A 14,450-nucleotide genomic window follows, 5' to 3' on the forward strand; every position below is an offset into this window, starting at 1 on the left:
CCGGTAAAAAATAACAATTATTGACTTGTTTGAAAAAAAAAAATTAAATCGTTTAAGATTAAAATTAATGAAATATCACACCGACAAAATCTTTATGCTCTTGAACAGAAATTTCGAAAACAAATAACAGTTATTTCGATCCCCCACATAGACCCACTTTATAATAGAAAAATTGACTAGGCAATAAACCCCCTCTTTTCAATGTGGTTCTCTCTTGAAGACAACACAGCCTTGAAAAGTCGGTAAGAAATTTGTAGACGCAACGATATTTTATCATCTTCTATCTATCATGTGAATCGACTTTGAAATAGATGGTCATGAGCAAAAGGGACAGCCATTCAGTATTGACAGGCATTATCCCTTGTACATAGATGGGCAATGTGGCTACCATGAGCCGTTTGGACTTAGGAGCCGGCTTGGCACATTTAGATGGTAGATGTGGGGTAACATCCAAAGCCAGCATGAAGGGGGAACAAGTGCGTATTCAAATTTCTTGTATTCCGACTCTCATTACTACTAATATATATGATGTTTTTAATGTATTTTGTACACCCCCTTTATCCTGAGAACTGATTTACCTCTTGCTGGCTCTTTGAATGCTTTAAGAGCCAAAAATCTGCCCATCCCTACATTAGACCATACCATCTTACAAGCAACCAAAAAATGTTCACCATACCATCTTACAAGCAACCAAAAAATGTTCGCCGTACACCTCTGAGTTGTAAAGTATTTTCGCAAGGCGATTTCGAAACAAATATTTTTTTATTGCCGAACCTTAGGGCCGACTTTTTAAATTTTTCCTCATACATATCTTCGGCATTTACAGACGTATTATAAAGTATGTTTTATCGATGTTCTTGAGGAGAAAATTTTTCGTACCAAAAATTTATTGATCTCAAATACCCTGTTCTAGTACTTAAGTACAAGATCTCTGTTCTTCTCACGCCAAAGTTCTACCCTAAGTCTGCGCACATATGTAAAAACCTCTAAAGTTGACGGATGCCATGTCCGTTGCTAATCGGTTACAGTGCATCGGTTACACGTAATCGACAAATGAGAATCATAAAAATGCAAATGCAAATATGCATGCATATACCTATATAAATATATTGTAGTAAGTGTTACCTAATAATTGGGGNGATGGTCATGAGCAAAAGGGACAGCCATTCAGTATTGGCAGGCATTATCCCTTGTACATAGATGGGCAATGTGGCTACCATGAGCCGTTTGGACTTAGGAGCCGGCTTGGCACATTTAGATGGTAGATGTGGGGTAACATCCAAAGCCAGCATGAAGGGGGAACAAGTGCGTATTCAAATTTCTTGTATTCCGACTCTCATTACTACTAATATATATGATGTTTTTAATGTATTTTGTACACCCCCTTTATCCTGAGAACTGATTTACCTCTTGCTGGCTCTTTGAATGCTTTAAGAGCCAAAAATCTGCCCATCCCTACATTAGACCATACCATCTTACAAGCAACCAAAAAATGTTCACCATACCATCTTACAAGCAACCAAAAAATGTTCGCCGTACACCTCTGAGTTGTAAAGTATTTTCGCAAGGCGATTTCGAAACAAATATTTTTTTATGGCCGAACCTTAGGGCCGACTTTTTAAATTTTTCGTCATACATATCTTCGGCATTTACAGACGTATTATAAAGTATGATTTATCGATGTTCTTGAGGAGAAAATTTTTCGTACCAAAAATTTATTGATCTCAAATACCCTGTTCTAGTACTTAAGTACAAGATCTCTGTTCTTCTCACGCCAAAGTTCTACCCTAAGTCTGCGCACATATGTAAAAACCTCTAAAGTTGACGGATGCCATGTCCGTTGCTAATCGGTTACAGTGCATCGGTTACACGTAATCGACAAATGAGAATCATAAAAATGCAATAAAAAATATGCATGCATATACCTATATAAATATATTGTAGTATGTGTTACCTAATAATTGGGANTGCCCATCCCTACATTAGACCATACCATCTTACAAGCAACCAAAAAATGTTCACCATACCATCTTACAAGCAACCAAAAAATGTTCGCCGTACACCTCTGAGTTGTAAAGTATTTTCGCAAGGCGATTTCGAAACAAATATTTTTTTATTGCCGAACCTTAGGGCCGACTTTTTAAATTTTTCCTCATACATATCTTCGGCATTAACAGACGTATTATAAAGTATGTTTTATCGATGTTCTTGAGGAGAAAATTTTTCGTACCAAAAATTTATTGATCTCAAATACCCTGTTCTAGTACTTAAGTACAAGATCTCTGTTCTTCTCACGCCAAAGTTCTACCCTAAGTCTGCGCACATATGTAAAAACCTCTAAAGTTGACGGATGCCATGTCCGTTGCTAATCGGTTACAGTGCATCGGTTACACGTAATCGACAAATGAGAATCATAAAAATGCAAATGCAAATATGCATGCATATACCTATATAAATATATTGTAGTAAGTGTTACCTAATAATTGGGGAACCCATGTCGTGTGCATAAAAATGAGGACGAAGAAAGGATCAATGGGAAAATTGTTTGGAAATAAAAGGCGAACTGCGCACCGTAAAAAGGATCAACGACATCACGGCAGGCAACAACAAAGGCACACAGGAACAAAAGAAAAAATATCTAAATACATACATACATATGTATGGTGTGAAAAAGGTACAAAAGGGCACAAGCGGGCGGGCAGGTACTTCAAATCGTTCAAAGTAACCAGAAGTTTTGCTAAACAGATAATAAATAAGGTGTAATAAGTAAATGTACAAATTTTCATTAGAAGTGTTTTCAAATCGTTTGTCATCATAGAGTGTGCATATGTTTGGAAAAAATTTACTACACCGGATTTTCTAAGTCAGCTCGAGTGTAGCGCCCATTTGCACCATTCTTTATAATGGCTCAAAATTTCCCTTGCCTTTGTTTGCAAGCAAATGCTTTCATGCATTTTCCGCCGATTTTACTCATCGCTCATTTTCTCACTCTCCCTAAAAATGTGTGTTGTTTTGCTGTTTACCTGTTGCCGCAACACCTAGCATCAATTCGCCGCGGAAATTTTTCTTCAACACTGCTCAATTCACAATTTCTTAGCAGCGTTGTTTTCGCCGCCATTCTTCTTTAAACGCAAAGAAACTTTACCTTTACTACTGTGCTGTGTGGCATTTCGCGGTTGCCAGCATCGCTTGTTTGCAGTGGCTGTCAAAAAAAGGGGGTAATGAAAATAAGAGAAACTACAGCAAAATTACCAGAAGACTCGCTAAAAATCTGAGTCCATGTTGCGGCAGCCAGTGCATAGTCAAATATTTTTTATTAAAAACATTCCAAGATTATGAAAAACCTTAATATTTCACAGATATAGCTTCCAGATCTACTGCTATAGTTTCTCGATAGCTCAAAGCTGATGAACCAGGTATGTAGGATTGCGGTTTTGCTCAGAAGAGCTGTCACTAAACCGCAGCTTCCAGCTCTGTGACCATTGCGGTGTCTTTCTACTTAGTCGCATTAAAGGTCATAATGTAAGGGTGCCTCCGGCTCAGTAGCATTTCAATTGGCGGGGAGCCTTCAGTTAGACCTAAGCTCTGAGACCGGCTATTATACATGGATATACATAGCTTAAGTCAGACCGCTCTTCACGGTCAAAACCACAGTTTCTATGTTAAACAGGCTACTGTGCGCATGTAGCGAATGTATCTCGCTGTATTTCGGAACAATTTTCCCTCATTCCTTGTCAAGTTTTGGTGGAAGTCACACCAAAGTTAGGCCATCATTAGTATCATTATTCGTTCTCATATGCTCTTATCTTCATTCATACTTCGATTCATATCTATCTCTATCGAACTAATGAACGTTTGGTTGTCAGTCTAACTTACATCCTAGGTAATAAAGTACAGGTCAGGTTTCAATGAAGAGAGATCAGATATGCTGAACCGCCAAACAACATATCTAATGGCAAGGCACGATAAGCAAATGTGTTGCCTGGACTCTTGTCATGGCTCCAGAGACGAGAAAAAAATGGGGAGTATTGAGCTCTATTCTTGAATCTACACTTCCGGCACTCTTGCAATGCCTAGCCGACTCCGAGAAATCGTGGACATGCGGTATCCTCAATGTTTTAACGCATCGACAGCACCGAAATTTAGCGCACCCTGACGAAATAATGGTCGAAGCTTGTCTAAAACAGTGACCACACAATTTGACCGTTACAGAGTGGTGTTTTCAGGATCTTTTTTAAACTATTTATTTAACTCTTAGATACAAAATACCTTATATGACATGTCTTAAAGCTGCTTTTTTGTCGCTGGTATTTCATTGATCAGGCTTACATAAGCGGAGAGTTGCCTTTGCGGTTAGGAAGGCCTAGGTTCCAATCGCGCCGAAGCCTCGTGTGTACGAAATTCGAAGCTGCGCTGCAGTCCGAGCCTACGCTTCGATTGCACACATTTTCGAGACCCCACCGTCTAGGTGACTGAAACGGCCTAGGTTCCAGTTCGTGATTACGCTTTAATTGGTAAATTTCGTGTTCAATAGGCGTTCTCAAAGCACAAGTTTCAATGCCGCACTACCTTGGCGGTTGAAACAGCCTAGGCTCCAATCCGCACAGCACCTGCTCTACGGGTGCATGGATTTCAAAGTCGCACTGCTCTGACGGCTGGAACGGCCTAGGTTCAAGTCCGCGCCTGGGCTTGGTTTGGTGAACATCATGGTTTGGTTCCAATGCGCGGATATACGTCGCTATTTTTTTAGGGTCCTGAGTTCTTCAAAGTTGAAGTGAGTGTGTCGCTGGTTAATGCCCATTCACTGGCTCCTTTCATCGTATAGACGACTACTGACTGTGTGTCGTAAACACCTCTCCAACGGGTAGTTTCAATTGGTTCATCTGCCGATTGCATCGAGGGCACTCAAAGAATACATGGTGGACGTCTTCTTCCACGCCACTTCCGCAGTAGTCCCAGTACGGGTCGTGCTCATGTTTAAATTTAAACAGATAAAAATCTACGGTGACAGGTAGCAAAATCAACGGAAATAAGGTCAATTGACACTATTTCGCATAAAGTCAATCGACAGTATTACCTTTTCAAAAGCGAAATAAAATCCGTTGACATTATTGCTCTTTCAAACATTAAATTTGCGTAACTTCGTGGCGGCCCGCGTCCGCGCCTTACGACTCGGTAATACCACACTGTGCTACTGCTAAAATATACAAATCGTATGATCCTTGCTTAAGAGTGCCGTTCTGCTTCCAGGAGAGTGGCAGACATCGTAAGTTAACCCCTAACAAACAAAAACTCTACATTCAAATTTTGCTTTTTTTTTTTTAAATTTAAATTCAAACAAAGTGGCTATACTAACTTCAAACTCGCACTCGTTAAAGTCGAAAGGCGAAAAGACGAAGGCGAAAGCAAAGTAGGAAAACAGAAGAGTGCCTTTGCACACACACAAACCCATAAGTAAATCAACAGACCCATACTTGCTGACACATGGACAGGTACGCGTGTATGTGTGTGTCTGCATAGCACAATTTTGTTTTTGTTTTCGCGCGCCTTGTAGCCCGTTTTTTCGTTTCGGCTTGACTTGACTTGGCTGGCTGGCTGGCTGACTAACTGCTGCTGAGTTTCGTGGTTTCTTGGTCGTTGCCGCCGCCGTTGCTTGGTACTTTTGGTGTTGGGCTTGTCGGCCGGCTACTTGTCTCTTTGCTGGTTCACCATTTGGTTGGTAATTCAGATTTTTCCCAAGCAAGTTTTAGTGTGTGTTTGGCCTTCGTGTGGTATGGTACAGTAAACGGATAAGATATTTAGTGCTACCTACATAACTAACTGCTATGAAAATAAGAAATAACTAAGAGATTTTGCAATGCTTCATTGACTCTAAATACCTGATTTGTTTAGTGAACTGGCACTCTGTGGGCTATTCGTTAAGCACAGCGTTGTGTATAATTTATAATATTTTGAAGCCGATTTGATACTGTGTGCATATATAGAATTAATAAATCTGTTGAAGAAAGAACAAAGCAAAAATAACTGATTTAATCCGATTGCGGCGTATAGGGATACGAAAAATAAAGCAGAAAAAACTGAAAAAAATATATAAAAAAAAAAAACTGTGAAAAACGCAAGAGTCTGCGCGCGTATAAAGTGAAATTTTTACGATAGCGAATGCTGCAGTAAACGTGCAGTTGGTACGCGTTTGCCTTTGGCAAATATTTGAACGCACGTTCGTTTCGTGAGTCTTTCGTTTGCGCTGAACAATTCAAATCGCTTTCAAATTTCAAATAAACCGTAGTGGATTTTCTTTGTGAAATAAATTTAATACAAATAATGATTCAAATGACTCGACTCCAGGCTCAGCGTTAAGCCCAACGCTCTTCAAAAAAAAAAAAAACTATAGAAAATTGCACTCAACAGCAGCAACTCCATTTTGCACAAAGAAATAGGAAAAAGGAAAACTCTAAAAAAAAAAAAATAATAATAAATCCAGACAAATACCATGAAAGTAAAGTAGCAAAGCTTATTGAGCATAAGAACCAGAAGAAGTAGAAGTAGAAGACAAAGAACAAGGCGAAGGAGTGGCATAGAGTTCAAAAGCAAAAATTATGCAAAGGCATAAAGTATTTTGCAATTAGAGGTTGTGCTGCAAATGTGCAAGTGACTCGCCGAGGGGGGATCGGACAAGTGGCAGCAGGCAATAGGAGTGCATGGTGGTGCATGGCAGTGTACACAGGCGAACGGCGGTGCGGTTTAGCGCGAATGCAGTGCCGTAATAAAGTGGCCGATATGTGGTAGAAATATGCACATAAATTTGTTTGCATGTACATATGTACATATGTATGGGTACAAGCAGTAGATATGTGGCAACTGGCACAGCACATATGTACCTACATATGTATGTATGTATGTAGTGCTGGTATTGGCACAACAATTTAAGCCACGAAAATCCTCAGCTCATCCACTTCATGCAGCGTTGTTACTGAAACTTTTTTGCTATGGTTATGGGTGTGGGTGCGGCTGCAGGTGGAGGATGGCGGCCAGCCGCTAACTTGCACTTGCTCTGTCTATTCACATAAGTATGTAGCACTGTAATCGATGCCGTGTGAATGTGCGAAATTGTGATGAGTGTTGTTAATTTACTGCTTTTTAGAGTTTTCATTTCCTTTAAGTCGAAACTTTAATGAGTGTTAAAAACTTGTAATGGTTTTGATTACACTTCGATTAGTAGAATTCTAAAAAAATCTTTATGATATAGATATTTAGAGTTTTTGTTCTAAAGAAAACCATTTTAGGATTTTAATTAAAAAATAATAATTCGCTCAAAAAATTTAAGACATTTTTTTCTGCAAAATTAAACTTTTTATAAATTTTTTTTTTAAGGTAGAATTTTACTAAAATAAATTTAAGAAAAAAATGTGGTTGAAAGATAAAACTTGAATAAAAATTGGTTAGTGAAACTTTAATTTTAAAGAAATTTTTTTTTAATTTTTTAGAAACAAATTACTTTTTTCTTAAATCTGAAATCCTAAAACTTTGTTGGTTTTTGCTTTCTATATTTTCAGAAATATTTTCAGGTGAGCTTTAAAACAAAAAAAAATTAAAACAATAAAGAAATCAACCCAGTAATATTTTAACAGAAATAACTACCTTTATAAATTTTTTGTTTCAAATTGTTTCAAGAAATTTATTTCATAAATATTTGTTTTGAAGATATTTTAAACATAGGCAAAAGGTAAAGTAAAATAAAGTTACGTAAAGTAAAAAAGTTTAAGCTTTAAATTTAAATTTGTTTTATCAAATCAAAAGAACCAAAAATAAAAATTTTAATATTTTATCAAATCAAACAAAAAAATTTATGATGTAAAGCAAGTAAAGTAAGGTTACGTAAAGTAAAAAAGTTTAAGCTTTATCAAATCAAAAAAAAATATATATTAAATATGTTTTATCAAATCAAAAAAAGTAAAAATACAAATTTTAATGTTTTATCAAATCAACAAAATAAAATTATGTTGTTTAATCAGTTAAAAAAATTTAACTAATCGCAAATGTTCTGCTAAAAATTGTTTCTATGACAAGCAGACGTTTTATCAAATCAAAAATATGATTTTAATTAAATTTTTCTTTGAAAAGTATTTCAAAAAATTGTGTAAAAAATTGGGTTTTGTAGAGATGAACGAATATCTAACTATTGTATTTTTTTTTTTGATATTTTATTACAACCAAAAAAATTATGGTCCGATTTACCCAAAAAATAATATTGTCCACTATTTTATCGATTCAGAAAATTTTGTTTTACCATAGTCATGAATAAAACTAAATTAGAGTTTAAGAAGAAATTTACAAAAGCGATACAACAAGAAAATCGTTGAAAAATAAATTTTTTCTAAAAATACTTTTTTCCAGTTTATTTCTTCCTAAAAGCTGCAAGATTTGTAATGAAATTAGCAATAGCAAAATTGTTTTCAAAACTTTTTTTCCTAAAATTTTTCTCTAAATAATAAAAAATTTCGTCGTTAATTAAAGAAAGCTCTATGAAAAAATTATTTCCAAAATTGGTTTTTTTTTGTATCTTCAGTTTTTCCTAACGAAATTTGACTTGGCAAGATCTTTTTGCGTTCTATTTTTTAAATCCCCTTTAAAAATGAGAAGTGTTGAAAATGTTTAGACAAAAAACGTTAACATTTTACGATATTTTAAAATGAGTTTTATTTTTAAAATACTTTTGATTGCGGAAAAATTGTTTCAAAAATGTATTAATAAAAATTTATCTTTAACAAAAAAAAATGTTTTACAGGAGAGGAAAAAATTCCTAAAAAATAAAATGGTTTCTCAAAAGAATTGGATAAAAAACGTTAACATTTTACGATTTTTTAAAATGAGTTTTCTTTTTAAATACTTTTCATTGCAGTTCATTTAAATTTTAGTTCATAAAAATTTAAATTTTTTGAAAACCAATACAACATTTTTCCTACATGTTATCTAAGAGAATTGAAGTTTTAATTAAAATTTTAATTTTTTTTTTGATGATTAAGATAAAAAAGGTGAAAAATTGTTTCAAAAAATTATTAATACAAAATTTATCTTAAAAAAAAAATGTTTTACAGGAAGGAAAAAAATTCCTAAAAACTAAAATGGTTTCTCAAAAGAATTATTTAAAAAGGCGCTCTTCACAACTTCATTTCTTTTTTTAAGTTTTTCTCAAAAACTGTATTAGAGATTTAAGAAATAATACTCATTTTTTCTTTAAAAACCCTTAATTGGCGTTGCAAAAATTGTAGAGAAATTATATTATGATCTTGAGACATAGAATCTTAAAAACGTAATTTTTCTAAAAAATACATATTTTCTTAAGCTCAGTTCCTTTCATTTTTTTCAAAAAACCAAAATTATTTTTCCTTTAGGGTTTTATCTAACATTTTGTTTTGTAAATGTGTGTAATCGAAAATTGGTTAATAATAAGTTTATTTAGCTTTCTATTTATTTTTTATTACAAACATATAAGTATGTACTTATGTAGTTAGTTTTCGCAGTAGTATACAAAATGATCAGGAAAACTAAAAAGTATACAGCTTAAAAAGTCCTCAAAAAAGGTTTTGACGAAATAATACATGAGTGGAAATTCAAGTAGAGCTCAGACACGCACCAACCCGCCTACTACGATTGAATTCATCATCCACTACTCGAAATACACCTTTTCAACTCTCTTCGAATAACAAGCCTATTTGAAGATCTAACATAGCCTCCAAAGCGATTACCCTAAGTATTAAATAAAAAAGCCTTGCCTGAAAGCTTCAATTTAGAAGCGTTGCTCAGTTGAAAAGAAATCATTCAAATCGAAATTACTAACGACTTAGGAGGGATAAGTCGAATATATTTCATTATTACTGATTACTTAGTTTTCTTGATTTGAAGATTTCTAAGCCGGGCTGCTCTCATTTATGTACATATCTACATTTAACGATACATATTTACGGACATCTGCATAATATTGCACGTCGATTTCTTCTTGGAAGCACTAACTCACTCATCTTTCCTTGCTATGAGATACAGCGTCGTGGTGAATTCCACAAAATTCGAAATCTCAATTTTCAGTATTAACTGATAGAAATTTGAGATCTATTATACCAACAAAATGCACAAAAATTGAATAACCAAACACAAAAAAATGTTGTATAAATACGTATGTACATAATTTTTTCACTTTGAATTATTCATTCCCTCTGCTATAATCCATATTCGCCTGCTGCTGTGCTTTACCTGCCACGCTATGTACCACAACCGCCGCCATGTCAAATCTATTCTGTGTATATGCCATTCCTCAATACCTTTTTACGTTATTATCGGCTTAAAATCACTATAAAAGAAATAGGAGAAATAAAACTAAAATAAGGAATAAAGTTGAAATAAGAAATAAAATACAATAGAAGTACCAGTAAAAGGAAAAAAAAGCGTTGATGGTCGCCTGCTGATGTATTGAAAGGTGGTCAGGGAGTGGTGTTGCTGCCGCTGCTGCCATTGCTGCCGATGTGGCGGCTAGTGGTGCCAATGCTAGTGCCATGCAAAACAAAAAAAAAATACGAGAAGCAGTGTTTTTAGTTCAATAATAATTCAAATGGCCAGCTAGCGGCTAATGGCCGTCAAACAAATTAAGAAAGCAAAACTTGTCGCATGAATAATTTATATAATTTATGGACATTCTTACACACTTTGCATACATTTGTATATATATGAGTATAGTAGCAAATTATATAAGTATATATTTATAAATGTATGCTTTAGAGCATGCAAAAGACGTGCGGTTTTTTGTGGTATTTTTCAAGCATCGAACGCAATGATAGAGAGAGCTGCACTGCACTGCACTTTTTTTCTGTTGTAAAATGTTTGTTTGCTGCTGTTGTTGGCATGTCGTTGAGTGCACGAGTGTGTTACTTTTTTCAATGGATTCTCGAATGCTGAAATTTCGTTTGCTAAAAGAAGTTACCAATTAAAAATTTTGTTTTTTCACAATTTCACAACAGCTGCTATGTATGGCTAATCAGTTTTAAGCCAATAAGTGTAGTATCTTAAAAAAAGTGGCCATAAAACAAAAAACAAAATCGAGAAATTAAAAAAATAGAAATTAGCGAAGGCTACAGACAACAAAGCATTTTGCAAAAAAAAAAAACGAAATTATTAAAATTATAAAAAAAAAAAAACTGTCAGCAGCTCTCTGGATGTTATTTTATGAACGGAAAGCTACGGAAATTGATGGTGAGTTAGAAATAGAATTAGAAATAAATTCATACGTATGTACATAAATATTTAAGTCTACATGTATGTATAAGTATATGTAAATATATATTAACATACATAAAAATAGTTAAAAAACACAAATCAATATGTATGTTTGGATACAAAAAAATTATATTTTATGAAATAATTAACTTCGTCTTTCCAACAAAAGATACTGAAATTTTAAAAATTCTAGACAAACAAAAAAGTTTTAAATTGCTTAACTAGAAAGCCAAAAATTTCGTATTTTTGAAAGTTTCATTTTTTTTTTTTAAGTAAAAACCGGACATAAATTTTTGGCCCTTGGACATCGTTTTTTTTTTTTGAAATGTAACACGTGGACATGATTTTCTAAAGATTTACATCCAGGACAAAAAACTTTGAATTGAAAACTGGAAATCAATTTATGGTAATACACTTTTGTCTATTTAGAAATGGGTCATACATTTTTCGTAGTCATAAAAGTGAACATGATTTTTTATTAATTTAAAACCTGGAAAAAATTTCGGTAAATTGAAAACTGGTATTCAATTTATGTAATTTAAACACAACAGGGTATACCCTTTTGCAATCTCGAAAGTGGTCATACATTTTTTGTAGTCGAAAAACTGCACATGACTTTTTAATTATTCAAAAATACAAGTTCCCAGTAAATTTAAAACTGGACATCAATTTGTAGCAATTGGCATAATTTTTGGTATTATAAAAGTAAACATGACATTTTGATAAGTAAAAACTCAACATCAGTTTTTAACAAATTAAGAATTGGACATAAATTTTCGTTATTTTGAAAACTGTACGGTAATTTAAAAACTGATGTCCAGGTTTTAGCAAATGAAAAAGTGGACAAACATTTTCGGCATTTTCAAAACTGCACATACATTTTTGGGTACTTGCAATAGAGGACATATATTTTTGTTAATTAAAAACCTGGATATACCCGTATTTAAGACTAGACATAAATATTTGTTTTTTTTTTAAACTGGCCCATAAAAAATAAGAGGTTCATATTTTTTATTCAATTTTTAATGAGTTAAGATCTTATCCAACTTTTCTGTGCCAATTTTATATTTCTAGTTTTTCAAAGTATTCTCCGGAGTATGCCATCCTGGCGCCTTAGGCAGACGAGTATTTCGAAGTTTGAACATCCTGGCTAGGCTGTGCAAGAAGATTTAGATTAGCATGAGTTATTTGATTTCCAAAAAATTATGTCCAGCTCTTAATTAACCAGAAATTTATATCCTGGTTTTACTTTCAATCTGTTATACGCATTTGAGAGAAAAATATGCGAATATTTTAAACAAAAAACACATTTCCTACCAGCATCGCAGATATGCACCTCTTTCTGAATTTTAATAGACGAATATCGACTTTGTTTCGCTTTTNAATCTGTTATACGCATTTGAGAGAAAAATATGCGAATATTTTAAACAAAAAACACATTTCCTACAAGCGTCGCGGATATGCACCTCTTTCTGAATTTTAATAGACGAATATCGACTTTGTTTCGCTTTATGTAATCTCTACCACGACATAATTTATAATGAAAAACTAGGCTAGTTTCATTAGCATTGCAATCGATTTGAAAGCATAACAAATCAATTAATTTTTTTTTTTATTTTGTAAATTTATGATTGAGTTCAATAATGAAAATCTGTCTTAATTTAAAACGGCTTGATCATCTTTTATGTGTGTGTGTAAGTTTTAAAAAAAGTTTTTAAAAAAGTTTATCTAAGACGCTCAGTTAAAGTGAAATTTCAATTCTTTCTACCGAAATCAGTAAAAGCAAAACTGATGCCATCCGTCACAGTTGTAATTGAACGCACCTACATATTTACCCGTAAATAAAATTTGTTCATATTGAAAGTGAAGTTGAAAAATTGTAGACAATTAATTTTGTTAAATTTAAGCTTGCGTGAGAGGTGTGGATAGTAAAGAGTTAAAAATAAACACGACTTAGACAAAAAAAAAAAAAATTGACAAGCACTGGATTTCCATCGGAGAGTCAAGCTACTATTAGTATTGTGGTTTTGTGCCACCATACTACAGCAGAGTTCGTGACGAGTGGTCTGACTAGAATAACATGTACATTAGAGTGGTCCAGTTTTTGTGTGGAAAAAAATTCATCCTAGAAAACGCGGCACCTCTTAGTTTTTTTCCTTTTGATATTTGCAATATCTATACCAACTTTCAGTTTTCTACTGCAACCAATACAAGGTGCTCAATGACCTTGAAATGCGCTACTGGATCGCTGTGAAACTGGCAAAAACAGGGACGGAACATAAGAGTTATCGATGAAAACTGTCATGGAAAAATTCACTATGAAGGAAATGTTCTACAACTAAGTGATACATATCAATCGATTTATTTTTTCACCGAGACTTAAATTTAAAAATAAATTTTTATTTGCAATTTTTATGCAAAATTAAAATAAATAACAATTATTTTTGATTTTTATATTATAAATCCAAAATAACAATTATCTTTGATTTTTATATTATATGTCTTACTGTTACTTTAAAAAGTCATCAATATAAATCAGTCACCGACTTTGAAATGTTTTATAAAAGTCATTAACATTTTTCGCAGTTAAGAAGGTGTTGGGAAATAAACGTTTACTGCCACTTATACAAATGACTTTTATAAGTGTTAACTAATAAAGGTAAGTGACTGTCTTTTATTTATGACTTTTATAAATGAAAGTCTTCGATAGCTGTTATCCAAGACATATAATTTAAAAATCAAAAATAACTGTTATTTGCAAATTATTTAGAAAAAAATATAAAAAAATTGTTATAGTGGATATATAAAATAAAATTCAGAAATAACAGTTATTTAAGGAGTAATTAAATAAAAGTCAAAAAATAATTCTTAAAGAGCGATTTTTTTTTAATAAAAGTTTTAGCAGTTACGGTCCCTGGGCAAAAATATTGGTGATTTTATGAAAAGCTACTGTTGCCATGACAACTGAAATTTGAGTAATTTTAATAGATAATTTTAATTTTCTTTATTTGTCCACTTTAAAAATAAAACTCAACTCAAATTTTTCCGCCACTGATGCAAAGTGCACCATTTATCAATCTTATTCGGGATTCTCTGCATCTTAACACAGACCTCTCTGAGAAATTCAACAGATGACAATGCAAAAACATCATCCACGTGAGCTTGGATGTGAACGAAGTTTTGCA

General features: G+C 33.3%; 1 long non-coding RNA gene across 1 annotated transcript; it reads left to right on the forward strand.

Moving 5' to 3' along the window:
- Positions 1 to 5,709: 5,709 nt before the first annotated feature.
- Positions 5,710 to 11,075, forward strand: LOC108375950 (uncharacterized). Its single transcript, XR_001849216.1, has 2 exons — positions 5,710 to 5,776; positions 11,010 to 11,075. It is a non-coding gene; the product is annotated as an uncharacterized LOC108375950 (long non-coding RNA).
- The last annotated feature ends 3,375 nt before the right edge of the window (positions 11,076 to 14,450 follow it).

Source organism: Rhagoletis zephyria, unplaced genomic scaffold, assembly GCF_001687245.7.
Source record: "Rhagoletis zephyria isolate East Lansing unplaced genomic scaffold, Rhagoletis_zephyria_1.1 Rzeph_scaffold_09677, whole genome shotgun sequence".
NCBI lineage: Eukaryota > Metazoa > Arthropoda > Insecta > Diptera > Tephritidae > Rhagoletis > Rhagoletis zephyria.